The 27,877-nt window shown below is 48.3% G+C and overlaps 1 protein-coding gene across 11 annotated transcripts in view; it reads left to right on the top strand.

The window, feature by feature from the left end:
- Positions 1-27,877, top strand: part of ZNF469 (zinc finger protein 469) — a 240,008-nt gene that overhangs the window by 152,999 nt on the left and 59,132 nt on the right. For 3 of the 11 annotated variants that reach the window (XM_065028769.1, XM_065028768.1, XM_065028767.1), the window contains exon 1: positions 20,722-21,486. The exons of the other annotated variants lie outside the window; for them this stretch is intronic. The gene's annotated coding sequence lies outside the window, so the exon portion shown is untranslated. Of the gene's footprint in view, positions 1-20,721; positions 21,487-27,877 lie in introns of those variants that run through there. 11 annotated transcript variants of the gene reach the window in all.

The raw sequence follows: 27,877 nt of genomic DNA, 5'->3' as shown, positions 1-27,877 counted from the left end.
CAAAGATACATCTGAGTAGAAGCACTGCTGGCCCTACAGCCCCTGGGTTGCATGAGGACCACGCAGGCGGTAGAACCCATGTCATGGCCTGTGGTGTGCTGCACCACACAAGGGTCTGCCGGGAGGCGTGGGGAGGGAAACCAAGGCATTTTATTTCTATTTTAATTCTTCAGACACACCAGTCCATACTTTGGCATAGTCCATGGCAGTGAGTCACGCGTGTCCTTCTCGTGGGAGAAGTGGGAGTGAGACCCTGGCTGGTTGGGAGCTGGAGTTTGGTTGTATCTCTGAGGACTGTCTGATATAGTTTTTGGCATTAACGGATGATGCAGGAGGCCCCTGTCAATCGTACATGAAGCATCCCCAGTCCAGGAATTGTAATAGGTAAAATCATCCCAAAGCAAAGCCCCAGTCATGAGCTGGGAGTTGCACGAATGATGCTTTATGTGGCTGTAAGGAGACAACGTGGCATCTCCTTCAGGAGAGGTGAATTGGGCAAAATCACCCACTCCTTGCAGCCTTTCTTTCTAGCCAGAATTCCTTTCTTTAATCTAAAGAGAAGGGAAGAGTTCCTACCAAGAGAACAGTATCCGTGCACAGAGTGATGCTCAGTGCTTGTCCTGCTGTGCCCTGGCCAATGGCATCTGCAGGGCTGCAAAGGGACAACATTCATCCCCGCACAAACCTTGGCAAAACCTGGGTTTCTACTTGACTTTGCCAGTTCACTTGTTGAGATTATTACCAATCCGGTACATTTTTTAAAGCAAACGAGGTTTCAAAACGCCTGTTGATAAGATCTTTGTTGCCCTCAGTGGAGTAATTAATTCAATATGCTGAAATACCCTTTTAATTAGTTTGCACGACGGTCCCAAGAGCAATGAAATAATGCTCTTTATTGTGTGAGTATGTAGTGTACTGTGTGTAATGCTGTTCTTTATCTCTCGTCTTCTGTTCTGTCTCACTGGCAAATATTACTGCATCCTGTCTCCCAGTCGTACCTGTGTGCGAGCACGCCAGCCACCCCCAGTTAAATACTCGCCTTTACATTAAAACAACATTGCAGCTATTACTCAACTGCCAGAAAAATCAGGATTAAAGGCTGCTTTTGATTGCTTATGTTGTCACCAGGTATTATTACGACCCTCCAATGGTGTGTAGTATCACTTCTTAACCCTCTTCTTGGCTCTGCTGGTTGTTGCTGCGCTTTAGGAGGCCCAAGAGTTGCCCAAGGAGAGCAGAGCTGTGGCTACAAGCATCCGGGCCATGGCAGACTGGGCTGCAAGAATGGAAATGGGCTAAGGGATTCACCTGGGGCCACTTGGGTGCTCTGCAGATTTGCATTTCCAGGGCTTAACCCCCTCTGAGTCCTCAGCAGCTGAAACTCATCCATTGTGAATAGTGTGGTGATTTTGCAATTTACCTCTTCAAGGAGATGTGATAAAGCGGAGATACAGACTTTGCAAAGATTTCAAAGAAAGCCCAGTGGGTTTTTTTAGCTAACTCAAGAAACGCATAGATTTAGGCAAAATAATAAAAGCCCAGGTGTGTTTTCCTGCCTTTTTTCTTTAATGCCTCTTGAAAGGTCTTTGAATGCAAGTCCAAGCCCTCTAAATAATCCCAGATCCTCTCTGCTCCTGCTCTGGTGCACCTGAGCTCTCCTCCACCACACAGACCCCTTCTCGCTTTTGTGGCTTATTTCCAAAAATTACCTCTGAGAGATCTTCTCTTTCATAATCTTCCCATCCCTTTCCAGATGATCCTTCCCCAGCCCCAACATATGATCCTGACATCTCACCAGGTCTGTTGCTTCATTATTTCAGAGCTGGAATTCAGATTTTAAAAACTGTTTGCCTAAATCATACCTGTGTTTCTGGCTGCTGAGCTTCCAGAGGCTCTTTGGTGGAAACAGGCAATGGGAAAAACAGATAAGCTCCACATATAGGAGGTTTTCACTCATAAAACATAGACATAAAATGTCCTCAGTGACCAAACAGAATTCACAAACACTACATAGGCTCCCAAAACCATCACAAGGTTTCTTGTAAGCTAATCACATTTTTAATGGAGTATCATAATAAGCTTGAAAACTTGTTATAGGAAAGCAAAGACAGAAGAAAATCTTTAGTCTTAAAAATCATTTGAGGGTTGAAAACCAATCTCCGCTCTGCTTGTGGTTATCTTCAGTTGTAGCCATGAGACTTTTCATACTGTCCCATTGCTTGTGTGCAATGACTTCCCATTGCAGATGAAAAGACCCAGAGATCCTGGCTGGGATGCGAGACTCACCTTCAAATCCTGTATGCTTGTGTATTCTTCTTATGGATTGTAGAAAAGCCTTTACATTTATGTTGCTGCTGAAATATCTCCAAATCGGGGAGGAACTGCAAAAGCTGGTCCGGTTATCTGACTGTTGAAACAAATAATTTCAAAATAAAAAACCCTTAATGGCTGGTTGAACGTGCCAGCTCCTTTCTCACACAGTATAATTTGCAAGTCATAAAGAGGTTGGTTGTGACTTAGCAAATACAGACCATTGGATAATGTCCTGTAAGTTCAAAAAATGGAAACTTGAGTGCACTGCAGGGAAGAAGCAGAGGAAGGACCAGAGCACGGTGGTGTGAAGTATGGGCAATATAGTGTAGGAGCAGATACCTGCGGGGACGCAGCTCACGGGAAGCAGGGTGGTTGGAGTAGCAAGCCCTGGGGTTTTTCTGGAGGGATCCTGTGGATCTGGTGGATCCCCGTCCAAGCTTGCACAAGGTGCTGAGGATGCCGAAACAGCGAGCGAGCTTTGCTGCCTCCACGCATCACACAGTGCAGGCTTGTCCTGGTCAGATGACAAGATTTATCTGCCGGCAAACCCTCATCCTCATCCCAGCAACGTGCCTTACATTAGGGTTGAAATGTATACGAGTTGTTTTCATTCTCCCTCAAACCAACACAGATGGTTTTGCTTTCGGTTCCAGCCGTCTGGAAAGGGTGTGCGTGCCCATCCCCAGCAGATGCTGAGCAGCCGAGTTCTGTGGGATATGTCAGGTGCACCCCAGTCCCCTCAATTTGGGGTGACCTCAAGAAGGGGGCTTCTCCCAGCTGCTATCTCCTCCCCAAAATAATTCGTCCGGGCAGGTACTGTCCCAGCATCCCTCCAGGTAACATCGCTTGCCCCTTCGCAGATAACCCAGAGTTTTTTTCCTCCTGCACACAGGATGTTCATGGCTTTAATTCGTAGGTTGTGTAGGAAGAGCCACAGACTCAGAACACCCTTTTTTAATAACATCCAATATCTTTTAAGGCATTACCTGCAAGCTTGGGCAGACAGGCATTTTATTACCTACTTGCAAAACGATTACGGTTATTATCTTTACTGTGTATTGTAAAAATGAATAGTGGAATTTAACCCAATTGTGATAATATGGAGCAGCAAAGAAATCCAGTTATGTAACATGGCCTGTTCCTAACCAGGGAGAGGGAACCCTCCGAAATGTTATTTTTCCAGTATGATGGCTGCTCTCTAATTAAGTTTATTAAGTAATATCAAAAGCATATGGAAGTGGAAACGCTATTGGTTCATCATGAAGTGATTAAGTTTGTTAGAAAGTGAAGAGCACAGACATACGTTTTTCTAGCTAGTGCTGAAAAGATAATATCTACCCCTGCCTATCTGCACATCTCTCTGGTTCATGGCTTCAGCCAGCCCGTTTGCTCGGCTTATACCTTCAAAGTCTTTCTGCCATTATCCTAGGGATTATTCTTCTGCCAAAATGAGAAGTAATCCCAATATTTCCCTGACCAAATCTGGGAAGTTGTTAAGAATTTGCCTGCTCCTGTTACATTTTTACACTTTATTATCGTATGCAGATCTTTCCTTTAAGGATTTTGCTGCTTGAACAGTTTTGTTCACCTTGGACCTAATTCAGTTCAGCGCCCGCTCTTATCTAAATAATGCTCCTTACTTTTAGACCTCTTTCTCCTTAATCAGTCTTTGATACCGCTTCTCATCATGAGCTTTAACTCTGCTTTTCCATGGTGCACCTGCAACTGGGCTTATCTTTAAGCTGGTAACTGGTCCCAGCAGCATCAGCTGTAGTGGGATCCGGTGACCCCCAGACACTGTGATTACTCCTGGTCCTGAGCCAGGTCCTGGGACTGGTTCAGCCAAGGGCTTCTCCTAAGCCCAGCTCCCCATCAGCACCCCCCCAGACCCCCCAAGGGTTGCGCTGAGTTTTGTGAGCTCTCAGCAAAACATCTCACCTTTCTGTCATACCGCAGCCTCCGACTCTGCTGAAAATACCTTGTTCTCCCCCGCTTTTTCCCAGTAAACTTCTGGAATTCCTGAGCACACTCAAAGGGTTCCTCCACACGTGGTGGTTGCAGAGGATTTCCATAGTCCCAGGAGATCTTCTGGAGCTCGGGTCTGAGTCTTCAAGGTGGCCAAAGCCAGAACAACATGAGCAAAACAGGCAGCGCCTATTTGTGTCTGGCCTAAGCAAGCTTTGTGTGTGTGTGCATTAATGAGCTGTATCCACACAGCTAGTTTAAGGAGGAAGAAGTGTCCACCAGAAGGGAAAGTGTAGGGAATTGCCTGCTGTGCTGTGATTAAGGGTGTCGTACAATTAAACCAGAGCAGCTGTTAATTGCTGCTGCACTAACAAGATATTCCTATGTGCCACAGCTGGTGCTGCTCATATCTCTTCCCCACGTTCCACACCATCAGGTTATTTGCTTTCATTGTGGTTGTGGCTTCATTTATTGGTTGTCTATCTGATGACAACCTTTTAATTAACAGGACGGCATCCTGCGGCCACACAGCATCTCCTGTGCTCAGCGCAGAGCGATCGCTGGCTGCAGAAACGCTCCAGCTCTCGGTGCAGAAGCAGCTCCTGTGAATATCTGTCTTTGCAATCAGGCTCTGGGTTTGTTTATTTGTCGTAAGCAACGTCTCGCGGTCCAGCAGGCTCTTGTTTCACAGTTGCCATTTGTCTTAATTGCTTCGTATTTCCACACCTCTGCATTACTGGCAACAAGTGTGTTTCCTCAGAGCTTTCCTGCCTCTCAACATCTTTTGAGGGAAGCTTCTGCCTTTCTTCTCACGCGGTCCCTGCTGCCTCTGTGCAAGGGCTTTCACTGGGATGCTTTAAAGCCTGTGAATCCACCACCTTGTGCACATTTATTCCTGTCCCTGTTTTGCACCCTCAGCTCCGGGGAGGAAAGTGGGCAAGGAAGTAAGACACACATCTATTTCTGATTATCTAAAGCGATAAGAGTGTGCAGACCTAACATTTATGTATTATGCTATTACAAAAAGTAGCATTTTCGGCTGGCTTGTGGCTGCTATTGAAGGATGGGTTGTGGATTCAGAGTGCTGATGTCCCAGACGTGCCCATGGCCACCACTTGCCCAAACTGCCTGGCCAGGATACATTTCTGTCCCATCCAGAATCTGCCCCCCTTCCTCAGGCCCCATGTCCCTCAAGTCGGCACGGTGATGAGTTTACCTATTTTAGAGTAGGGGTGAGCTTAAGCATCTGCGCAACTTCAGCTGAGTGCTCAAGCACTGTCCTGGCTGAGGGTTTAGGTTCTGAATCCTGAGGCTGGTGAAGCTGAAAGTCAATTTTCTAACCTCTGAGCTGCTGTGCCTGCCTTTCTTTCCCATTTCTGGGTTGTTTTTGTACCAGGAAAGCTTTCTAAATGAAGTTTCAGCTGGTGCTGCGGAGCAGTTTTGCAGGGTCTTTGCTGAGGATTTTTGTGCTCATCTCTACTTAAGAGGTGGCAGGGAGGGAAAAATGGGAAAAAAATGCAAATCAGATGATGCAAGTCTATAGCCTGGCCCGGGACGTCACCGCACAGACTATTTACTTTAAAGCTTCACCCTTTTCCATGGCAACTTGTGGCTGAAGGCACACACTGTACGAAGGAAAGTGCCCTGTTAAAGCCATTCCCAGAACGGTGAGCTCTGGTTACAGCCCCTCGCTGGGCGGCTGCGTGTTTCCCGGGAGCCTTTCCAGCCCCTCTGCACTTTACATCTTTCCATAGGAAACTTCCCTCCAGGGCCCTGCGTTCACTCGGAGTTTTATGTGATTACACAATCCACAGGCTGCTCCTTCAGTTGTGAGAAGGGAGGGTTTATTTTATTTTATTTTATTTTATTTTATTTTATTTTATTTTATTTTATTTTATTTTATTTTATTTTATTTTATTTTATTTTTATTTTATTTTTTTATTTTATTTATTTTTATTTTATTTTGTTTTTTTATTTTATTAATTTATATTTTATATATTTATTTTTTGTTTTAGTTTATATTCTTTTCTATTTTACATATTTTTTATTTTATTTTTATATATTATTTTATCTTGTATTTTAAATTTTATTTTTATAGATAGATATGTATTTTTTTAATGATTTTTTTTTTTCTCTCACTTTTGAACAAACTGCTCTAGTTCAACATCACAGTCGTTGCCAAAGGGGCTCCAGGCAGGCCATGCCTTGGGTCTGCGTCTGCATCCGTGGCCCATTGCAATGCCTCTGCTCTGCAGGGGAGATGCTGCTGGAAGCTGCCGTGAGCAGCCTGCAGGGGCAGGAGGTGGAGCATCACTTTTGGAATGGGGCAGCTCGTGCATGTTGCTGCCCCTGGGGCCAAAGCCACCTCCCAGGAAAAGAGCTTTTGGAGGCTGCCCAGGAGGTTAATTTTGCCATGGGCAATATTGTTGTTTTATTATATCACTTGAAGTCCAGTTTTGGACCTGTTGACCTATGAAAAATTAGCAATTTTTGCACCTTTCTCTTACATCCATGGTAAGAGATCCCTTACCCTAAGCAATCGGTGGGTGTCAGAGACATGTGCGATGCGCGAGATGCTGATGGTCCAGCGATGCGTGAGATGCTGATGTTCCATTACCGCCTGGTGCTCAAGAAGCAGGTTGCAAATATTCCTGTCCTGGTGTTCATCCAGCCAGACCACACTGATGATTAATGGGCTTGTAACGAGGAGCTTCCCCTTTCCTTGTGCGCTGCTTCCGAGAGGGAGCTTTGGACCACGTCTCTGAGCATCCCACCCCGAATCAGCGCATCCTCCTGTGTGCGGCCAAGGGCAGCTCGGGTGAGATAGAATCATAGAATCATTTTGGTTGGAAGAGATGCTCAAGGTCATCGAGTCCAACCATATGCAGGCAGAGCAGGAGCAGGGGGCATTTAGCCCTGAGCTCATTCACCCTCGTGGGCACAGACCCCTAATATAATAATAATATATCCCATAAAGGCAAAACTTCTCAAGGTCAGGCCCATTAGGTATGACTTTTGCTTCTGACACTACGTTTTATATAAAACAGCCAATCTTCCTCAAATATCTTTATTTTTTCTTCAGTTAAAAAAAGACACTTGACAGCAGCCAAAGCGCTGTTACTCATTTAGCTAAACAAAGCGTGTGGCTGTTTGTGTCGATATTATTCCTCTGGAAACGTTCGTTTTAGTTAATCACCCTGTGACTTCTATTGGATTCCGTGTTTATATATTCGCCAAAGCCTCTTTCTGGGCCTTTATGACATAATTTTGAAGTGTTGAAAAATCAGCTTATTCTCTGCCTGCACGGGCTGATAGTTTGGAGCGTTTTTTTCCCCCGTGAAGAAAATGCTCATAAACCACCTCATTCTTCAAGCAAAATAACAGCTGAAAAAAAGAAAAAAAAAAAGCAGCTTTTCTTGGCTGGGGAACGAAGTGGCAACATCTACTTTATTTGATAAGTCAAAGGGAGATGCAAGTAAACCAGCGCCTGGTTTCTATTAGAGCTGTGTAGGGATGATGTGCCCAAAAATGGGGATGCAGGTTACTTGGTGATTTGGACACCTCGTGATGGGCAGGGTCTGTACCTTGACTCTTTGCTGGTGTTATTTTATTCTGCGTAAATAAAATCTTCCCTGAAATGCTGGTTCCTATCCCCAAAGTGATTGCCTGCCCGCAAACCCAGCCATGATGTGTAGCTGGATTTTTGTGCCAACCTCAAAGCTCCGGGCTCGGGTCAGGGCAGCCCTGCAAACCAACAGCAAACAGAATTAAAATGCATCTGTCAGCACGGCTTAAGCCTAAAGTTTAGGTTTTTGTAGCAAAAAGGCTTTAAGAAAGCTAATAGGAAATCAAATTGTTTCCATTACTGCTTCATTTCCATTTAAAATAGGTTTTGAAAGTACATAGGCAGCTTCAGGGCCGTGCACACAGCGGTTTTGGGCGTGCGTGCCAGAAAAAGAGAGTGAAAATGATTATTAGAATAGGTCAGCTATGGGAAAAACGTTGAGAAAAGCTTTTTACCATTTTGGAGCATTTTCTGCTTTGCGGCATTTAAAATACTTTTCCTTCTGTTTGGTGAAATTTGCTTTTAAGGGGGATTTTTGACATTCCCCCCCCTTTTTCGCCCTTTTTTGCAGTAGCAGGGGGGCTGGCAGGAGCATTCGAGGAACCTCCTTGCTTCCACAAGGTTTTCATATTTTATTTTTCCACTATGTAACCTTTTAAAAATTCCTCTAACATTAGAGCTATTACGATGTTTCATATTTCCTTGGCCAATCTGGACCCTTTCTGGATTTCAAGCTGTTTCTTTGAAGCCACAAAAGGCTAAAATGAAACATAAAGAATTTGCTACCAGAAATGGTGGAAAACTCCCTCTCCTCTGGGATGTTTGCTGTCAGATTCAGTGGCAAAAATAAAAAGGGGAGGAAAATAAAAAGGGAGAATAACTGTACATTCGGGTCCCAATAAAAACACAGAACATTAAGGCAAAAGGAAAAATTAGAAAAGGTTTATGAGTGTTTCAAGAAAGGTCAGTCTTTACTGGGTTTCCTCCCAAGAAGTTCTGAATTTCAAAGGGTTGACCAAGAATAAGCAGACAATGGTTTCTGTCTGGTTTTGCTGAGCAAAAAAGCAAAAGGTGAAAGCTGTGACATAGAAATGGTGACGAATACTGTGCATTTTTAATTTCCTGCAACTTTATTGTTTTGATCTGTTGTTGTCTGGAGATCGGAGCTGAAGCGAACACTTTGGTCGGATGCACGGTGGAAATGCTGGGATGCAGCTACGGCTGAGTCTCTTTATGCCGTGATTGGGGCCTGTCTCAAGATGTCAGTAAATAATTTGAATCAGTAATAAAATCCACAGCCAGGCAAAGTTCAACCCAGTTGGGATTTGATTTATTTAGTGGAGAAAAAGAGCAGGGCATTTCTGTTCCCTGTGACCCCTCTGCGGATTTTGCCTATATTTTTATATCAAAGCTGAATATTTGTAGAGACTTTGAAAACTGAAAGAAAGCTTAAAATGCTTCTTATTCAGGATGCTGGGATGCTACTGGGATGCAGATACTGGGATGCTGCTGGGATACAGGCACTGGGATGCTGCTGGGATGCAGTCACTGTGGTGCAGGCACTGGGATGCTGCTGGGATGCAGATACTGGGATGTTGCTGGGATACAGGCACTGGGATCCAGTCACTGGGATGCTGCTGGGATGCAATCACTGGGATGCTACTGGGATGCAGGCACTGGGATGCTGCTGGGATGCAGTCATCACGACTTCTGCAGGGATTTGCTACCTGAGCAGACTGGCACGTCCCACAGACGGGGTGCCAAAGAGCTCAAAAACACCAGCAAAGCCTTTGCAGGGGAGTGAAGGAGCTAAGAAGCCATTTCCTCATCATAAACTGTGAGAAATGAGCTGTTAACCCAGTGTGTTGCTGCATGCTGCTCGGGGGGATGCAGGTGAGACGAAGGTCGTGGCTGGAGGCTGCTCCTCCTTTCTGCATGTCTTGTAACACAATGTAGGTGAGATGTTTTCCATGCCTTTAACATGCATCATGGCATTAAACTATATTCTTTTCTATCCAGATGTCTTGGTTTTTGCAAAACCCAATGTCAGGAGCCCTCGTAAAGCACCAGCGTGGGGCTGCACCTGATCTCCCATCCCGCAGTGTCAGTTTTTGCTGTGTCCCATTTGAGGGCAGCTTTGCTAAGCTTTCCGGGAAAGGAACGTTTTTCTGTTCCCATTGTTTAAATGCAAACATGAACAAATGTGAGAGTCACCAAATGCGATGCCCCAGCAGGCCTCAGGTCAATCCAGCTCACAGCCCACTCTGGTCCCTCCCACAAAAGAGGTTTCTGGCACCAGTCACTCCTCTAATATCTCAGGATATTTTGTAGTTTGAGAAGCTCTGGTATCTGCGAGGGACATAAAACTACGGTCCAGCAACTCTCAACATCACAGCGTTGTTTTCTGCCTGGTAGCAGCATACTGATGTGACTGGTTCCTCCCAGTTTCCCACCAGCAGAAACCCAGGTTTCCTTTAAGCTCGAACTCAGTTAGAAACACATAACATGGTTTCTGGGGGAGAAACACATGATCCTTTACGAATGACATCCCCTCCTCTCTCTGACACCTCGTAAATCCAGCGCCTGCTCTGAGGGCCAGTTGCAAGATGTTGGGGATGCAGCAGCTCCATTGCGCCCAGTTTGGGGTTATTGGTCCTTTCCCTGTTCTCACACAGAGCCACTCGCCAGGACATTTGTGGCATTCGGGATGTGTAACGGCGTTGCCTGGGACGGTGCTTTAATTAGTTTCCAAAACATTTTGTATACAAAAAGTGCTGAGGGCCAAATCTGCTCTTAATTACCTTGTTTTGGTGTTCTGGAGCTCGCTTCGGCTGTGACTTGCAGAGCTGAAGGAAGCTGGCGCTCTGCATTGCAGATTTTATTGCACAGATCTAAGGGCGTATGGATGTTTTGATGTGCACATAAATATGTACAACCCTCTTGGGGCCATCAGGACCCAGGGCTGATGTTCCCAAGCCACATTATAGTGTGCCCAGGCTGTGCTTTGCATTTATTCTTCGCTAAGATCCTGAGGTGGGTCCTGAAAGTCATTTCTTTGCTTTTCTTTTAGAAAGTCTTACCCAGCACCAGTTCCTACAGTTTAATGGTGATGTGATGGGTGGAAAAAAAAGAAATATCTGTTTATGGACAAGAGCCGCAACACTGCTTTGCCCAGAACAGTCCCAAAGGGATTTTGTTCTGACTTCTATCTGAATTCTCAGCCGGTTCTCATGGGTTCTGTTCCTCCCCAGCCTGTGCGCATCCAACTTTGCTTTTGCAACTTTGATGTTCCTCTAACAACGTTGTTGGTGCATTCGTGTGGGTCTGCATAGTCAGTGGTTTGTAAAGCAGCATCAATTGCTTGAGGTTTGGGATTATCAAAGGGTGGGAAGCCCAGTATTAACGTAAGTGGTGATGTAGCGTTTGCTGCTTTCGGATTTTTTCATGCAGAAACCTAGAAGTCAGAGGACTGAACCTTTAAGCGCTTCAAATGGGTGGAAATCCTACCTCCCAAGGCTGTTGTTGCTTCTTTAAAGGGGATCAGTTTGGAGATTACCGTGTCTTTGAAAGAAGAAAAAAAAATATAATAATCTGATTGAACTTGTTCTTGATCCTCTCAAATCAAATCACATAAACACATCTTACGTCTCCTTTCTGGCCTGTGTTACTGGGGCAAAGCGCTGATGATCCCAACGTGCAGGTTCCTGACACAATGCATCTCTGTACGGAGCTCAGGGAGCCCGTTTGGGCAAACCACGGCACAGGGCAGGGGGAGAAGGGGCTCTTGGCTGCTAAAAATGTTTTTTGGGGGGCAGATCCTGCGTGGGGCTGAGCCGGACACTTTCGGTGATGCCGTCCCCGCTCATCTGCGCTTTGCTGTTGTGGCTGGTCCTGCCAAAGGCTGAGCTGCAGCTCCTGCACTTTCCTCTTTGCTTCTCACTGGTGTGCGCCTTCTGTTCTTTTTATTATTTTTTTTTTTTGTTGCCAGCAATCATTATTTGCACGTTAATATAATATCACGATGATAATCTGGCAGCGGGCAAAGCTGGATGCCGCGTAGGAAAGTTCCTTGGCCTCCTGTTTCCGTTTTACTTGGAAGGGAAGGGCAACGCGAGAGGCGGTGGCTGAGGCACCGCGGACTCGGACCTGCCGGCAAGATTCTTGGCCCAAACGCTGGATCCAGCAAATGAAAGTGGGGTGAAAGGGATTTGTTCCCAATTGTAGGCTTTGACGCAGAGGCCACGGTTGGGATCGGTGCTGGCTGGAGTGCTCAGGAGGAGGATTCCCCTCCGGTGGCTCATCCCAACCAGCAACCAGATCCAGACCTGAGCTGGGGAGAGGGACAGAGAACATGGATGAGCACAGACATTGGCCCCCCCAGCAGAAATGCAGCCCCCAGCCTTGGCAATGGAACTCTGAATCCTGCGCTACTCGCTAGGTCCATCAAAGCACCAGGTGCTGGGATTCACAGAGGTTCGCGGGTTCGTTTAGAATAAAACCGACCTAAGTGGAAACCAAAGAAAAAATGTTGTAAGAGCAGCGATAGAGAATGGAATAGAAAAATCAAGTGATTTTTTCCAGTCTGACTGTTTTTAAGTTGGTATCGCTTTGCCTTTCGAAATCTGACTCAGGACTTTTGCATACTCGAGGCTGGCAAGGCTGGCTGCGGGGTGAAAATGTTTGCCTCTAAGAAAGCCTGGCAGAACATGTGATTTCCAAAAAACCCAAACAAAAAATCAAGCTAATCCCTTTATATTTTCTGTAGCTTTTGCCGACCTGCTCCCACACGATCTGTCTCGCCTCTTTGTATTGCCCGTCTAGGTACGTTACGGATCTGAATTGCCTCCTCGCAGTTGAGCTGAGTTAAAATTCCTTCCTGACCTTGGGTTTATCAAGCTTCTTTCTCAGGTTTGGTGTGTGTCAGGCTGCTAAAAAAAAAAATACCCCACGTGCCGTGACTTGTTGCCGAAGCCTCCGGGGCAGAGGGGGAAGCTGGAGCAGGTGGGACTGGAAACAACAGTGGAGGCAGAAGATGCTCACGTGAAACTGTGGAGCCACGAGCTGTTAGAAAATTCAGACTAAAAAGGAGGGGTTTGGCCACCAGCCACGACCGACAGACACTCGTGAGCTCTGTGGAGGTACCTGCCCTTTCAGCTCAGCCTTTGCCATTTTTCACCCCTCTGCTGATGAGTAGCTGACGCTGGTTGTCTGGGCGTTCTGCCTTTCCATCCTAAGAAGTGCAGAAGCCTTTGCCTGGTCTGCAGATTGGGCAGGCACATGTCCTAGCAGACAAATATTTTTTTCCAAATATTTCCCAGGTGATGTATCTGGTGGTGACCAGGATTGTTTTGGCCCTGGGGAAGGGGCTGTAGGATTTTTCAGCTGCCTGCGGTCGATGCCCACGCGGAGATGCAGCCAACAGCAGCAGCACCCTGAACAAAATGACGATCCGGCAGCTGTCGGATGCTGGGGAGGGACAAGCGTCTTGTCTTTGTATGATTCAAATCATCTTTATATCTGGAAAAAATGAAGCAAATTGCAGCAGTGCCCTGGGATTTGGCTGCTGCCTTGTAAGACTGAGGAGTCACTTTAAGTTGGTGGGTCCCTGAGCCCAACCAGGTCCTTAGTAAATGTTGCTTCTTGCAAGGCAGAAGGGCTTGGAGGGGGAAAATATGTATTAGAAATAAAATAACCAGGCAGCAGAGGATGCAAAATTGGCCCCAACTTCCAAAAGGACCCAAAGCTCATCTAACCCTGGCATTTTTAATAAGAACTGCATGATGAGAAGCATCCTCTTTCCACATGAGGGAACAGACCCCCACCTCCTGCCCCACAAAACCCACCAGTGCTTTCCCTTGAGGCCACGTTAGGTGGGATTTTTCAGTGAAAATGCTTCATCTGACCAGATTTTAAATTCACATTTCCCTTGTAAAATTGGAAAGTAACTGTGTTTTTGTTAGAAATCAAATGTTCTGACCTAGAGCTGTTCTCAAGCACCGAGTTTTCCCTCGGCAGTGTTGCTGTTGTATGTGTCAAAAAGGAGCAAAAATTCCAAACCAAACCTTTAAAAAATATCCCAGAAATCGCTTGTTTTGGCTGGGTTTCTCCCGCAAGCTCAATCCAAGCTGGCAGGGAGGATCTGCTTGAGAAATATGGATGTGGATGAGCACCGGTGCAAGGAGAAGACCTGGAAATTTTGGGTGTACTTGGAGGAGTGCAGATTTTGGGGGTTTTTTGTGGAGGGAAAAGCGGCTTCTGCATGGGGTGCAAATGAATCTGAAGGCTCCTAAACCCAGTGGGCCAAGATGTCATGTAAAAAATCATAAAATTCTTCTTGCCTTGGTGGTTAATAAGCCTATAAATAAACCCCTCTCCCTGCTACAGTCGACGAGTGAAGACAAATGTCTTTGAGAGACGCATTTTCTCCACTTTGTGCTGGAAGATTTCTATTTTACAGCTCAGGCCAGCTACAAAAAATGCTTTTTTTTCATCCTTTCCACCCCTTTAGTTTCTGTTGCTTTGGAGGGCTACAATAGTCAAAGGCTTTTAAATGAAATTATACCACCAGTGGGAGAAGGTCCAAGTGGATCGTGCCAAACTCCGTCCAAACAGCCCAGCAGACTCGAACCACTCCGGGCTGCATAATGGAAATCACCCATGTTGGCCGATAAACTACGTGTGATTCACGCTCTGGCAAAACGTGTTGTAACTGTAGGTGTTGGTTAGAGTCAGGCCCTTAAAGCTATTTTAACACGCTCCTTTTTAATGCGATTTCCTTGGTTTTTAATGGGAGTATTCACTAAAAAGCTGCCAGAAAAGGAGAAAGGGGAGGGCTAGCACAGCTCTTGGGTTTTAGATGATGCTGAGAGGTGGCTTTTCTCAAAGGCCAGAGCCCATCCAGGGTCTCTCGGATGGCAATGCGATGTGCTGATGCAGGAATGGCGCCCTGGCCAGAGCGCCTGCCTGGATGGTGACATTTTCCATCTGGGGAGAACATCTTATTTTCCAAGGCATCACGAACATAAAGAGTTTTGGTGATTGATAATACTGTGCAGATCGTCGCTGGGATGTAGGATGCAGTTTAGTGTTAAAACCGGGCTGAAGTGCTTTGCAAAGCTGGGTCTGTGTGGCATCAGGGTCCCTGTTACTTCGAAGAAAATGGATCTTAGAGGCCGGTGGTGAAAATCGAGGTGTTTTCTGTGTTATTTTTTTAAGCTCACGTCTCTCTGGCTGCCCGGGGGATGTTATTGTGCCCGAACACCGGGTGCTAAGACAGGGGAAGTGGCCGATGGAGGAATCTCTGGGAAACAAAACAGAAGAAAGATGAGAGTCCTGAGAAATCCAGCCTGTCCCTTAATGAAGCAGTATGCAAATGGGAGGGAAATTTTGGCCAAAACAGTTTTCGCAAAAGGGAAAAGGAAGGACACAGCAGCGGGTTGCCGCACGGATCCTGCCCTGCTTACCTCGGGGATCGTGGTAAAATGCATCTTAAAAACCCTGGGACATATCAAAACCTTTCAAAGTCCCATTTGGGAATGGGAGCACCCTCGATTTCCTTGAAAAATGCCATAACGCCACAATAATTGAGGGGGATTTGATCTGAATGATGTACCATGCTTGCCCTGAAACAGGTTTTTCCCACAGCTTTTCAGCTCATCAAGCCTCAAATTTTTGCTCTGAGCTAAACTAAAGTTGCCTCACCGTCTCTGGGTTCACTGGAATTTGCAATGAACCAAAAATATCAGGTTTTTTTTCAGCCCCCACCTGAGACTGGGATGATTTACTTGGTGTTGGGGTTAGCAACGTGTCAAGCTGGGTAGGAAATAATCTGGCTGCAGGTGCATGCAAACTCCTGTTGCTTCTGAGACTACAAAAAAATAGTTGTTGTATTGCTCCTCCCATCAAAAATAATCAGCCTGACCCTGTGCAAAACAAAAGATACAGCTTTCCCAAGCGTTCCCCCATCACAGACTGGTGAACTTCCAGCAGCCCTGCAGCAACAAGCTGCTGTCTTGGGTGATGGGGGGAAACAAACCCCGGCGTGAGAGGAGGAGAAAAGGGTGAAAACCTGAAGAAAAATGTTCTGTGACTGCTGAAATCCGTGCACGTTGCAGGGACTGGGGAAGGTGACTGGGTCTGGCTGGTTCTCTGTTAAATCTCTTTCCTTTTTCAGCCCCTGGTGAGACATTTGGAGATGCTGGGGCAGCGGCAGCGTGGGGAGAAGGGGCTGGATCCGTCCCTCCATGGGGCTGGATCCATGCCTCCTGGGGCTGGTTTGCCTTTGTCAGCAAAGCACTGCCCCTTCGCTCCTGAAGTGATTTGGAAGTGTTTCCCATCGTGTCCTTTGCTTGCACGGCTGCTGTTTGTGGCATCTGCTTTTTTCCTGGTGACCCTCTCGGTGACCTCTGCTTGTTTGCTCGTCCCTCTCCCGTCGGCAGAAACAGTGTCGACAAAACTCCGCTCCTAAGAATGCAGCTTGATGGTTTTCTGCCCGATTTTGGGGGCTGTTTCTTCCCCCCTGCTGTCCAGAGTTACTGGATGTATGGATCTGGTCTTTGATGTTGACGGTTTTTCTGGCTCCTGCCTGCGTTGTAGCTGCACACACATGCTGGCTCTCGGGCCTTTGATGGGGGGTTGTTCTGGGAGCCTGGTGGGGCTGCCTGGGAAGACCCACGGTGTGGGGGATCATGCTGATGTGAAGCTGGGGTCAGCAACGGGGGCTGCAGCCGCCTCCTCAGGGCTCTGTTGCGTCTGACGAGAAGGGAGTTGCTGCCAAAAGTGTTCTTTAAGAAGGACAAGGAGTTACTGGAGAGTGTCCAGCAGAGGGACGCAAAGATGCTGAGGGGTCTGGAGCATCTTTGTGCCGAGGAAAGTCTGAGGGAGCTGTGGCTGTTCAGCTGGAGCAGCTGAGAGGGATCTTATTGATGTTATAAATACCTCCATGGTGGGTGTCAAGAGGATGGACCAGACTGTTCAGTGGTGCCCAACGACAGGACTGAAACACAGGAGGAGTATGAGGATAAACTTCTTTAGATGGTGCCAGAGCCCTGGACCAGGCTGCCCAGAGTGGTTTGGAGTTGCCTTCTCTGCAGACATCCAAACCCTCCTGGACGTGACCCTGTGTGATCTGCTCTGGTGACCCTGCGTTAGCAGGGGTTGGACTGGATGATCTCCAGAGGTCCCTTCAACCCCAGCCAGGCTGGAATTCTGTGAAGGTCTCTCCAGAGATGGGGATGAGGAGGCTGGATGGGAGAACTGTGTATCTGAGGTCAGGTCTGGCCACTGGAGCTCCTGTCTTTGGGATGGGTGTCCTGGGGTACGTGGGAGCACATGGTGGAATGCTCCAACCCTCCCTTCTCCAACTGCACCACGTTGCTGGAAGAACACGTCTCCGCTCAGATGTGCGTTTGAACTCTTGGTGCATTTCAGCAGGGGTTTTCTTGCAGAAGCCATGCTCAGGCTGTCGGTAACAAGCTTCTTGTCCATGTTCAAGGCCCTGGCTCCATCTGCGCAGGTCTCTGTGACTGCCGTAGCTGCGCTCTCGAAGACAGTTCTGTGTTGCAAGAGCTCACCATGGCATTGCGTAGGAGGATCTTGCTCTTGCTCAAAGCAAAGGCAGGAAGAACAGACGAGGGGTGGAGGCAGCAGAGCCAGACTCTTTCTGCTCTGGAGTGACAGCATCAGTTGGTGGGGTTGAGAGGATGAGGATCCAGACGAGCTTTCTACAAGAGGGTGAAGGACAAGCTCTGGGAATGGTGGCAAGGGTGGCTTTCTCTAAACAGCTGGGAGCCAGCAAGTTCTTCCTCATGCCGTATGATCCCTGCTGGGCGAGTTCCAACTTTTTGTTCAGATTTAATTTCTGGCCTCAGAATGTTATTGTCAAAATGCTTTTGACTGATTCAGGCCACTTCAATCCCATCCCAAAGCATCTCCCCACAACACAGAGGCCACTAAACGCCTCCTGCTCGCTGCAGAAGCCATGTGCACAGTGGCTGTCGGGTTTCTAGGAAGCCTGTTGCTTCCACGTCCCTTCTCCTTTGGCTTTTCATCACCATTCCACCTTTGGTGCAGGCTGGATCCATGGGATCTTGCTTGTCTGCTGTCTGGCAACATCATAAGCAGGTTTCGAAGGAGTCGCCTGGTGCTTTTGGGGTTGGCTTAACGAGGGCTGTTCTCTCTGCCACTGCTTTTTCTGGTGTTTTGTTGGTTTTACCCAACTTGTATTATGAAATAATTGAGTCATATCCCATGGTACAGCTGGGAGGGGAAGGGCAGGTTGGATGAAGATCAGCCACCCATCCCAACCTGCCTGATCTGGGGACTTGGGGCAAAAGCTTTGTGTGATTGTTGTCCACGCATGGAACGAGCCAGGAATAGCTGCTGAGCTTTAAATTCACACTCTCTTCTAATCCACGGTAGCTCTTGAATAAATGCCAGACCTGCAATTTTTCTTTTTGTGGTTACACTACAGGTACGAGCTGGATGTGTGCATGGGCTTTCTCCCCTGGTTGTGATCTGACATCCCTGGTTTAAGCAGCATTGCTTGGGGTTTATGGCTTTTAAATAGCTGTTTCTTGACATTAGGAAAGGAATTGTTGGGAGCTACGTGCTTTCAAAGGTAGGCCACCCAAACCTGTGGGAGAAATCAAGTTTATGATATATGATGTAGTGGCCTGAGCAGAGCCCTCACTGCGAAAGAGGGATATTTATGGGTTTGCAGGCTGTAAGGGAGATGGTCAGCATTGATGTGCCCACCTGCAGCAGAAGCTGGTGAACAAATACCCTCCCATCCATCCCAGTAGGATGAAATAAGGTGTCACCAGTTTGCTGCTTGGCAGTGGAAGAGGATCTTGGGATAGCAGGACATCCATCCCAGCTCCTAAGTCTCTTCTGAGCACGGCATGATGTGATTTCGAGGGTCCAGCAAAACCTCTTCAGGTTCCTGGCTCAGTTCTGGAGACCACTTGGTCTGTGAGCAGGTCAGTTTATTTAATCAGGCAATTTGTGCCAGTGTCAGGCCACAAAGGCACAAAGCTGGGCACTGACTCTGGATTCTGACTCCTGCCTTCGAGTGATAGATCAGAACTGGCCCCAGTTCATTTAGGGCCAGCTTTAAAGTCCATTTCTCTCTGCCCAAGGATGGTGGTTGCAGGGAGCGACCCTCTGGTTTTGTGCATTGCTCTCAGGTAACAGTCCCAGGGATGGGGCTTTCTGCTGTGCTGTGGCCTTGCTTAAAAAAGAGGAAAAAAAAAAAAGCCATTTTTGGTCCAAGCCCTTTAAGCACATGCTTAACCTCACACCAGCGCTGGAGGCTCCCCCGCGCCAGTGCCGGAGACTTTACTCATCACGAAAGTAAACATGTGCTTTAGGGCTCTGAAAACAGATAAAATAAAATCCCGCCCTGAAGGAGAAGGATAAACATTGCTAAAATGTTATCGTTTGTGCAACTGCGCTCTGGGTGCTGGATGCGGCCACGACCGCAAGAGTTTCTTCTTCCACAGCAGCGGGAAAGTGCCTGGGAACTTCACTGGGACCAGCTGGAGCTGGGAACAGATTTGTTTAGCATCCTCTGCCCTTATCGGCATAAACAGAGCCCCCGTCTTCTTGAGGGGGCACGATGACCGGAAAAGGAGCGTCCCCCATCCTGAGGACTGATGCAAGATTGATGTTGGTGGCTCCTTGGTCCCATCAGCGAGAAGGTTTTGGAAACCCCCCCTCTCCCATCTCCAGTGGGTCCCGGCGTGGGTTGCAATGGGCTCCAGGTGGGTGGGCACCCAGTGGGTGCATCCCGAGGAGACCCCCGTCCTCCTGGAGCCTGGACAGGACTTCTGGTTAGTGCATCAACCCTATGCTTGCAGCTTGTCCCGCTCTCTTCCAAGAGATGCTGTAGAAAGCAGGAGAAGGTGTATGTGTATTTATATATATAATAACAAAAAAATCACAGCCCTCAGAAGCCTGGACCTTACAGCTTTTGCCGAGGGGCCCTCGGCCTCTCTGCATCTCTCTCTGGGGCTAAAGATAGCTGTGTCTGCAGCTGAGCTGTGAATCAGGAGTAAAAAATGTGGGTCACCTCCTGTGCGAAGAAATGAACGTTCGGAGACTCATCTGCTCCTGACCTCATTTTGCTGGGGATGAATCAGGCGTCCAGCCCGACGGACCCCACAGCTGCTCCAGCAGCGGCTCCCAAACCCCGTGGCAGGCCTTTATTAAAGGCTTTTTTAGAGCTGTTTTTTGCAGTTGTAACGAATGGGTGTTAATTAGGTAAGAGTGCAGGTGTGGGTTTGTTCCTGGGGGTAGCACTGGTGCTCGGAGCAGGGAGCTAAATGGTTAAACCCCATGTTCCCGCCCCATGTGTGCGCACACGCGTGTGCACAACCGTACATCAGCATGGCGAGATGTGCTTCCCCGTGGCATTCAGGAGTGCCGGGACACCGGCACCACACACAGTGAACACGGGCACGTGCCTGGGTGCTGATGGGCACCTGCGTGCATCCCTTGAAACGCCCGTGATCACGGCTACCACGCATGGTACGTGCAACCAGGTGCCGACACGCACACACAGGGAAAACAGCACATATGTTTAATGTGGTCTCTCTTTTTAGTGTTTTTTTTCCTATCCCACTGTTGTGAAGCGCGCTCCTGTCTTTCCTTTGTGAAAGTAAAATCTGACATGGACTCCAATCTAGTTAGAAACCCCAAGGAGAGCCCTGAGCTGGGTCTTTATCCCTGCCGCATGCTCCAGGTGTGATCACAGCAGAGTTGCTTTATTTCTCTGTGCTTTGCTTTCCCTTTTTATAACCCAAAGCTTACGCAGCTTTATTTTTCTTCACCTCGGAGAGCCATCTCTGCTCCCAAAGCACAGAGCAAGCAGGTGATGGCAGCGGTGGCACTTTTGGAGGGTGGCATCACCTGGGACCCACCTGGCTGCCACCACCCCATCTTGAAGGGACATTTGATGTGGTGTCACAGGTTAATAAATACACAAACTGCTTCACGGGGGAAAATCTCATCCCCAAAGGTGGAAGGTGCTTTCCTCTTTGCACCCGCCTGCGCCTAAAGGTCCATCACAGCAGATGTTTCGCCCTCATTAAGCATGTAAAACTGGAAGGTGTTTGGAGTCGTGACCTGCAAACCTCAATAGCAGAAGTTGTTCTGGGACGGCTCTGGGGTCGGTCCCCACCGCGGCTTGCAAGTTCTGCTCCCGCTCGGCTTTTATTGCCCCGTGGATTTTTCATCTTTCCAAACCCCAGAGTCAGGAAATAGTTAAACGCTACAGTATTTTGATTAGCAGAGCCTTAAAGTCAGTAAAAAAGACAGTCAGAGAGAACTATCAGGAGCATGCTAATGAAGTGAAGTCATCAGCAGACACCAGAGAAGAATTCATGCCTGCTCCACGCCGACCGGGGAGCGCCGGATCCCAGCAAGGCGCACGCAGGTGGAGCGGGGACCCGGGGCTCCCGTTGCTTCCCTCCCCTCCCTTTGGATATTGCAACGCTTTCCTTGGGATTTTTTTTCCTTTTTTTTTTTTGTCTGCTTCACTGGAGCTTAATGATATTTCCAGCTCAGCGGGAGCTGCGGGAAGACTTGGAGATAGTGAGAGACTAGAAAAACAGCAAAGGGCAGCTCCCGGCTCCACGGGAAAGGTGAGGGCAATTCTCTTGGAAAATCCCTTGGGTTTCTCCATAACGCCGGCGGTTGGGGGTGGGGAAAGGGGGATGTTTCTGGAAACACAGCAGTGTTTTCGTGCTCGTTTGGCAGGCAGAAAGTTTGCTGAGTTGGTGTTTGGGGACGGCGATGTCCCGGTGAGCCCGGCCCCTGCACTCAGGTACGGAGCTCCCGGGAAAGCAGGGCTGGAAAACTGCTCCCAGGGCAGGCGGTAAAGCTGAGCCCAGCTGCTTTAGTCCTCACCCTCTGGGTCCCCTTTGAAAAAATACATGGGCAGTTTTATTACCCTTAAAAAAGTATTGTTCTCCTCTTCTATGGCTTTGCAAAGAAACTGTTGAGGTTTTGTCATCGTTGCTCTTAGAGCCTGTGCACGTTAGCATCAGCGGCTCGCAGGCTCAGATCTTACCTTTTCTGTAAAAAGAGGCTTTTTTACAATAATCTAGATATTTAGGATAGAGCAAAGTTTTAGTTAAGCAGCTGTCTTAAGGCTAAGCCCAGTAACTCTTATGCAGACAAATCCACGCTGGAGCTGATGACTCGACAGTGCTGTTTAATTTATAAGAAGTCACACCATGAAAACATGCATTTTTGTTTATCGTAAACCAAAGCAAAATATGCCAGAAGAGGTTTTGCTCCTAACCAGATGCGATTAACTCGTTCAAGATGATGAGTTGCTGGGACTGTTCCTGGGACAAGATGATCGTGTATCGCTTTACAGCGGTTAGAAATGAGCCGACAACTCAACTCCTGCGCTGAGCTCAGTGCTCGTGCCGATCCTCAGCCTGGTTTCAGCTCTGTCCCCACATTTTGCATTTTCTGGCTCACGGTAGTTTTAATTTTCCTATTGCAGAAGTGTCCAGGCTTGTGACACTGAGAGTGTATTTTGAGGAACACAGACAGGCAGCTTCTGGGTTTATGTGAACTCCTATAATTCCCTGCCCCTCATTGCAAATAATTTGTCCGTAAAAAAAATCCCCTGATTTTATCGATGTGGAGGTTAACATGATATCGCCATTAAGTGAATTTTTGGGGCCTAGAGACTCCAAGTGAGATTGGCGGCACAATTACTTTTTTAATCCTCCATCAAGAGCATCTTGTTTCCTCGTATCCCGTTATAGCCCGAAAATCTCGATGAGGGTTACCTTAAAAACCATATGTCTCTGTTCAGCAGCATCCCAGCCCCAAGCAGACCCCTTCAAAGCTGTGTCCCTGGGCAATGGAGGGACACGGGAACATGTCCCCCCATGGGAACACCTTCCTGGGAGGTTTTTCCCTTTGCAGGAGCACTTTGCTCCTGGGAAATGCACTTTGTCCATGTGCCATTGCGCATCCTCACGATGGACCCTGCTCTGCATCCCCACTGCACCTGGGGACACCGCAATGCCTGCTTTTTCTTCCTGTTGCAAGTGCAGCTTTAATTAAATAAGAGAAAATTCAGGGAGGATCGCCTCCTTTCTTAACCCCCTCGCCCAGCTCTCCGTCCCCAGTATCTTGTGTCCTGCCCGCAGTGGGTGCAAGCAGAGGAATCCACAGGAGGTTCTTGAGGTGGACAAGCCCTGGTGACCCTTGGCAAGGTCTCCTGGGTGCTGTGATTTGCTTCTGTGCCCCCTCCCCAAGCCCAACACGCTGCTCGGAGCTCTTGGGGTGACTTCTCCTTAATACACCCCAAATCATTTAAAACAGCGACACGGAGATTCACCTTGCGTGCCCTCCCAGGGAGCTGCCAACAGGACTCATGGCGGGACCGAGGTGCTCAGGAAAAAGCTAAAATTGCCGGTTCTTTTTTATTTTGTTATTGGTGGGTAGGATTTGAGCTCTGCGCTTAGCTGCGGGTGGCAAATCCTGGCTGCCGGGCTGGCTCCGGCTGCCCTCAAAGCAAGACGGGGACCTGTTTTCCAAAGCTGGAACACACCTCATCCCACCCAGGACCTGGATTTTGTCATTTTGTCAGTCTCTCAAGCCCCATCTCAAGTTGCACCGTAACTGGCTGGTTGTGCATCCAATGCAAATGAGCGAGTAGCTAGTTGCATTATTCTGATTTTTGCTGCCGATTTTGGGGGATCGTAGCACTCAGGGACCTGAAAGTCATCCAGCAGGAGCTGCCTGCAGGTCCCATGTGCTTTAAACACCCTCGGATGCTCCGCCGCCCACTTTGGCTGGTTGTCCTTGGAGGGGAAAGGTGGGAAAGGGCCCCTGGCCCACTACTAAGCAACAGTTACCAACAACCTAAAGCAAATAAAATATGTGAGATTATGCAAACAAGGGGAACTGCAGCTGATTCCCAGCATCTCTGCGGCGTGAGTCAGTGGTGCACAGCGTTGCTCCCTGCGCCATCCCCGATGACAGCATCCACACCGCGGATCTGCCGGCCCTCAGGGATTAGACATCCCCCAATATTTATGACGGTTTCAAATAGCGTGTGTTCCTCTGGCTGCTAGCTAGCACAAGCGAAAAGCTGGGATTTATGGGTTTCCATCCTTAAGGCTGTTTTTGGTTTTTTTTTTAATGTTTAGTTACAGGACATTTGGGATGTTGTGTGCTAATTCTCTGTGCACTTTGGTCAAGCCTTGACCATGTGCCAGCTAAGAGAGGGAAATTCAGGTAATGAGGGTGTTATCCCAGCAATAGTCAGTGCTGGGTTTTTATGCAGATTCTCAAGATTTCAGTTGTTCAGCGAATATTTCAGGGAAGTTCTCCCCACAGGGGCTGGCTGGGGTCTGGGGTGAGATGCCCAAGCTCCATCCAAAGATGGGAGACCAGGAATCATTTTTGGAGGTGCCCATCCCACCACTGAGGTTCAGGGGAATACCAAGTGAGCACAAAGCTAACATCTACTCTGCAAACCTCTGAAAAAATAATGGTTTTATTCAGTGCGCTGTTTCCAAGGTGGCTTTCCCAGGCTGGCCATGCTGCCATTATTTATCAGGATTTGGGGACAGTAAGTCTTGCTGCAAGAAAAGCACGTGTGTTGGAGCCACTTGTGTGTTGCTGGGCCTGGTTTGCCATCCTGTGGGCTGTGTCACAGACTGTGAATTTTCGGTGACGCCGGTCGCTGTGGAAAGATGAGGATGGAATCTGGGGATGGTACAGGGGACCTGTCTCCTGAGCTCAGCAGCAGTTGGTTGTGACCTCAGATGACTCCTGTACCCCCTGCAAGATGGGTCTTTTGGGCTGTGTGTTGTGTTACATCAGCAAAATACAGATTCTTGCAAGAGAAGCACTGAGGACAGGGAGAAAGTCAGGGAAATCTCTCCAAGAAGAGAAATGCAGCTGCTTTTCCCAACCTGCTTTTAAACACCACCTACAGCACAGAGCCATCTCACCTCACCCTGGGAATCACTTTCTTCACCTGCAAATTACTATCATTTTTCATCTTGCTGCTCTTTGCCATGCCTGTGGATGTTCCCTCACATCTCCAGCCTCCACCACCCCAAAACGTGCTGAGCATCCCCTTGAATTTGTGTTCATCACCTCCATGGCAAGCTCAGCTTTTTTTGCACAGGCAGCACTTGTTCAGAGGATGGAGCCCTTCGTCCCAGTGCCATCTGGAGCCCATGTGTCCTTGCTCTCCATTGTCTGGCATCACCAGCGACCCACGAACCTGCCTGGCCACAGTGCTGAGAGCCACGAAGGCTTTGCTAAGAAGTGGCGTCAGTCTGGGGAATGCGGCACCGATCTGCACCTCGCTCATCACATCTGAGAGCGTGGGCATCTCTTGCCCAGCAGCATGGCGAGGGCAAGGCTCGGAGGAGCTTCCAGCTTTCCTTTTGAATGATGAGGACTGTGAGACAAGCTCCAGCGCAGGAACTCTGTTCAGAGAAGGACTCCAGTGATTTCGAATTTGCTTTTCTGGAAAAGCAGGATGCAGCGATGCAAAGCCCTTGGCAGCTTCTGCTTTTGTGGAGGTGTTGGGCAGCATCACTACACATGCTCCCGAGGACACGGAGCAGGTGGTGGCCATGGGCTGCTACCATCTCCACTCCCCTCTGTGCCCCTGGTCCCTTGGGGACACACACAAAGCAATCCCTGTGTGCACGGCATCCACCGCACCACGGGCACTTGGTTTTCTCCGAGATGTGGAATTCCTCCATGAGGCACCATCCTGCCGGTCTCCTGCAAGACCCCTCCCCGATGGCTGGTACGAGCACAATAACCAAACACCCTCGTTATCTTCTCTGGTGCTTCAGGTGCTCACAGGTCCCTGCAGACCTCATGCTCCAGCAGTGCAGGTACCTGCTGTGGATGGAAGTCGTCTTACAGGGCGGATCTCTGTTTTACTGCAGGAATTTTTCCCTCTGCTTGAGGTACACCCTTGCAATGTCCCAGGTCTGTGTATCTCAACTGCAGCTTCTGTGTCTGCAACAACAGGATAATGCACCTTCCCCAAAGCATCCTCTCTGCTCCCCTTGCAAGCTGAACTTTCTTCTTCACTTCAAAGCTCAAGGGAAAGATGCTCTTGCAAAGGATGGACTTTTTATCCCTTTCCTTGATTTAAAAAATAATAATTAAAAAAAAAAAAAGAAAGAGAAGCTCCAGCTTGAGTTTATTTTAGTTAAGATGAAGGAGAAAGCTCGGGTTCATCACAACACCTCTCTCGTTGGTTCTCAAAGGCTTCCCAGGTGGCACACATACCAGGGAGACTCCAAGCGCGGATTTTTGACAGCAGCTACCGGCTTTTTGGGGCTGGAAGCTGAAATCCTGGAGTACAACATCGCCACCTGTTTGCCACAGGCGAACATACAAGCAGGAGAAATCCCGGCAAGAGGAATCCCACCAGGATGAAGCCTTGTAGGATGCACCCCACCGGGATGCACCACATCAGGATACATCTCGTCGGGATACCTCCCATCAGGATACATCCCGTTGGGATGCATTCTGTCAGAATGCACCTCATCAGGATACATCCCATCGGGATGCACCCCATGGGGCAGCTCCCAGCTGTAGCACACACAGGCTGCACAGCCAAAATGAGGACAAGGAGGATGTGCTGGTTTTGGCTGGGATATAGTTAGTTTTTTTCGTAGTAGTCGGTACAGGGCTGTGTTTTGGATTGGTGCTGGAAGCGGTGTTGATAACCCAGGGATGTTTTAGTTATTGCTGAGCAGGGCTTACACAGCATCAAGGTCTTTTTCGCCAGTGAGGAGGCTGGGGGTGCACAAGAAGCTGGGAGGGGACACAGTGGGGACAGCTGACCCCAACTTGCCAGAGGGATATTCCACACCATATGTCATCATGCTCAGCGTATAAAACTGGGGGAAGGAGAAGGAATGGTCGGGGGCACATACAGAGTGATGGCGTTTTTCTTCCTAAATCACTGTTATGCAGGATGGAGCCCAGATTTCCTGGGTATGGCTGAACACCTGCCTGCCATGGGAAGTGATGAATTAGTCACTCATTTTGCTTTGCTTGCATGCGCAGCTTTTGCTTTATCTATTAAACTGTCTTGCTTTCAACCCACAAGTTTACTCACTTCTACCTTTCTGATTCTGTGCCACATCCCATCTGGGGAGAGTGAGGCTGCATGATGCTTAGTTGTGAGCTGGGATTAAACCACGACAGAGTGGTTGGAGAGAGAGGAGTAAGTGCTGGTTTTCTGTTGGAACTGAGGAGCTCTCCAGCCCGTGGGACAGTGCAGAATGCAGTGTTATGCCGGTACCACCTTTGCTGCTTCAGACAAGTGAACCTCCTGCTTTTACATGCACCTGCACATGCTTCCCTGGAGCCCTTCAGCACCCGGCTCTTAATGCACTTTATTCCCCCATCCACATCAAGAGATTTAAATAGGACTCTGGAACCTGACAAGGCTAAATCAGTGAGACCAGGGCATCACAGAGCTCCTGTGAGCCATCGGGAGCTGCGTATCCATGCATTACCTTGCAGCCGATGTAGCTGCTGCATCCCTCTGGGATGCTGTTGGAAGATCAGCTCTGCGATGGCAGCTAGAAAATGCAGAGAGTTGGAGCAAGCAGGGCTGAGCTGCTCTTGAGGGGTTCACCCAGCTTCTCACTCTCCCTTGAGCAAAACTCCTTTGAGGGCTTCATCTTTCCAAATTACTCACCAGGGACTGGCTGGGCAGGCAGTTGAATTAAGGCAAGGTTGTTCTGCATCGTGTTGGAGTCAGTCTGCTGTGAAATGCAGGGTCTGTGCCCCAAAAACAGTTGCTTCTGCTGGAATTAAGTCTCTATTTGGGAAAATGCTTTGGAGAAGAAGGCTGAGGGTTTGGCCTGGCTGCAGCAAGAGTGTCAGGGCACTGGGCTCACATCTCACTGCATCGGTTTGGATGGATTTTATTGATCTTTGATAGATATTTAGGATATCTGGCAATAGACTGAGGATTCATCACCTGTTGGGTTTATCCTCCTTCATCTC

Source organism: Columba livia, chromosome 13, assembly GCF_036013475.1.
Source record: "Columba livia isolate bColLiv1 breed racing homer chromosome 13, bColLiv1.pat.W.v2, whole genome shotgun sequence".
NCBI classification, from domain to species: Eukaryota; Metazoa; Chordata; class Aves; order Columbiformes; family Columbidae; genus Columba; species Columba livia.
This window is presented reverse-complemented; position numbering and strand designations above follow the sequence as displayed.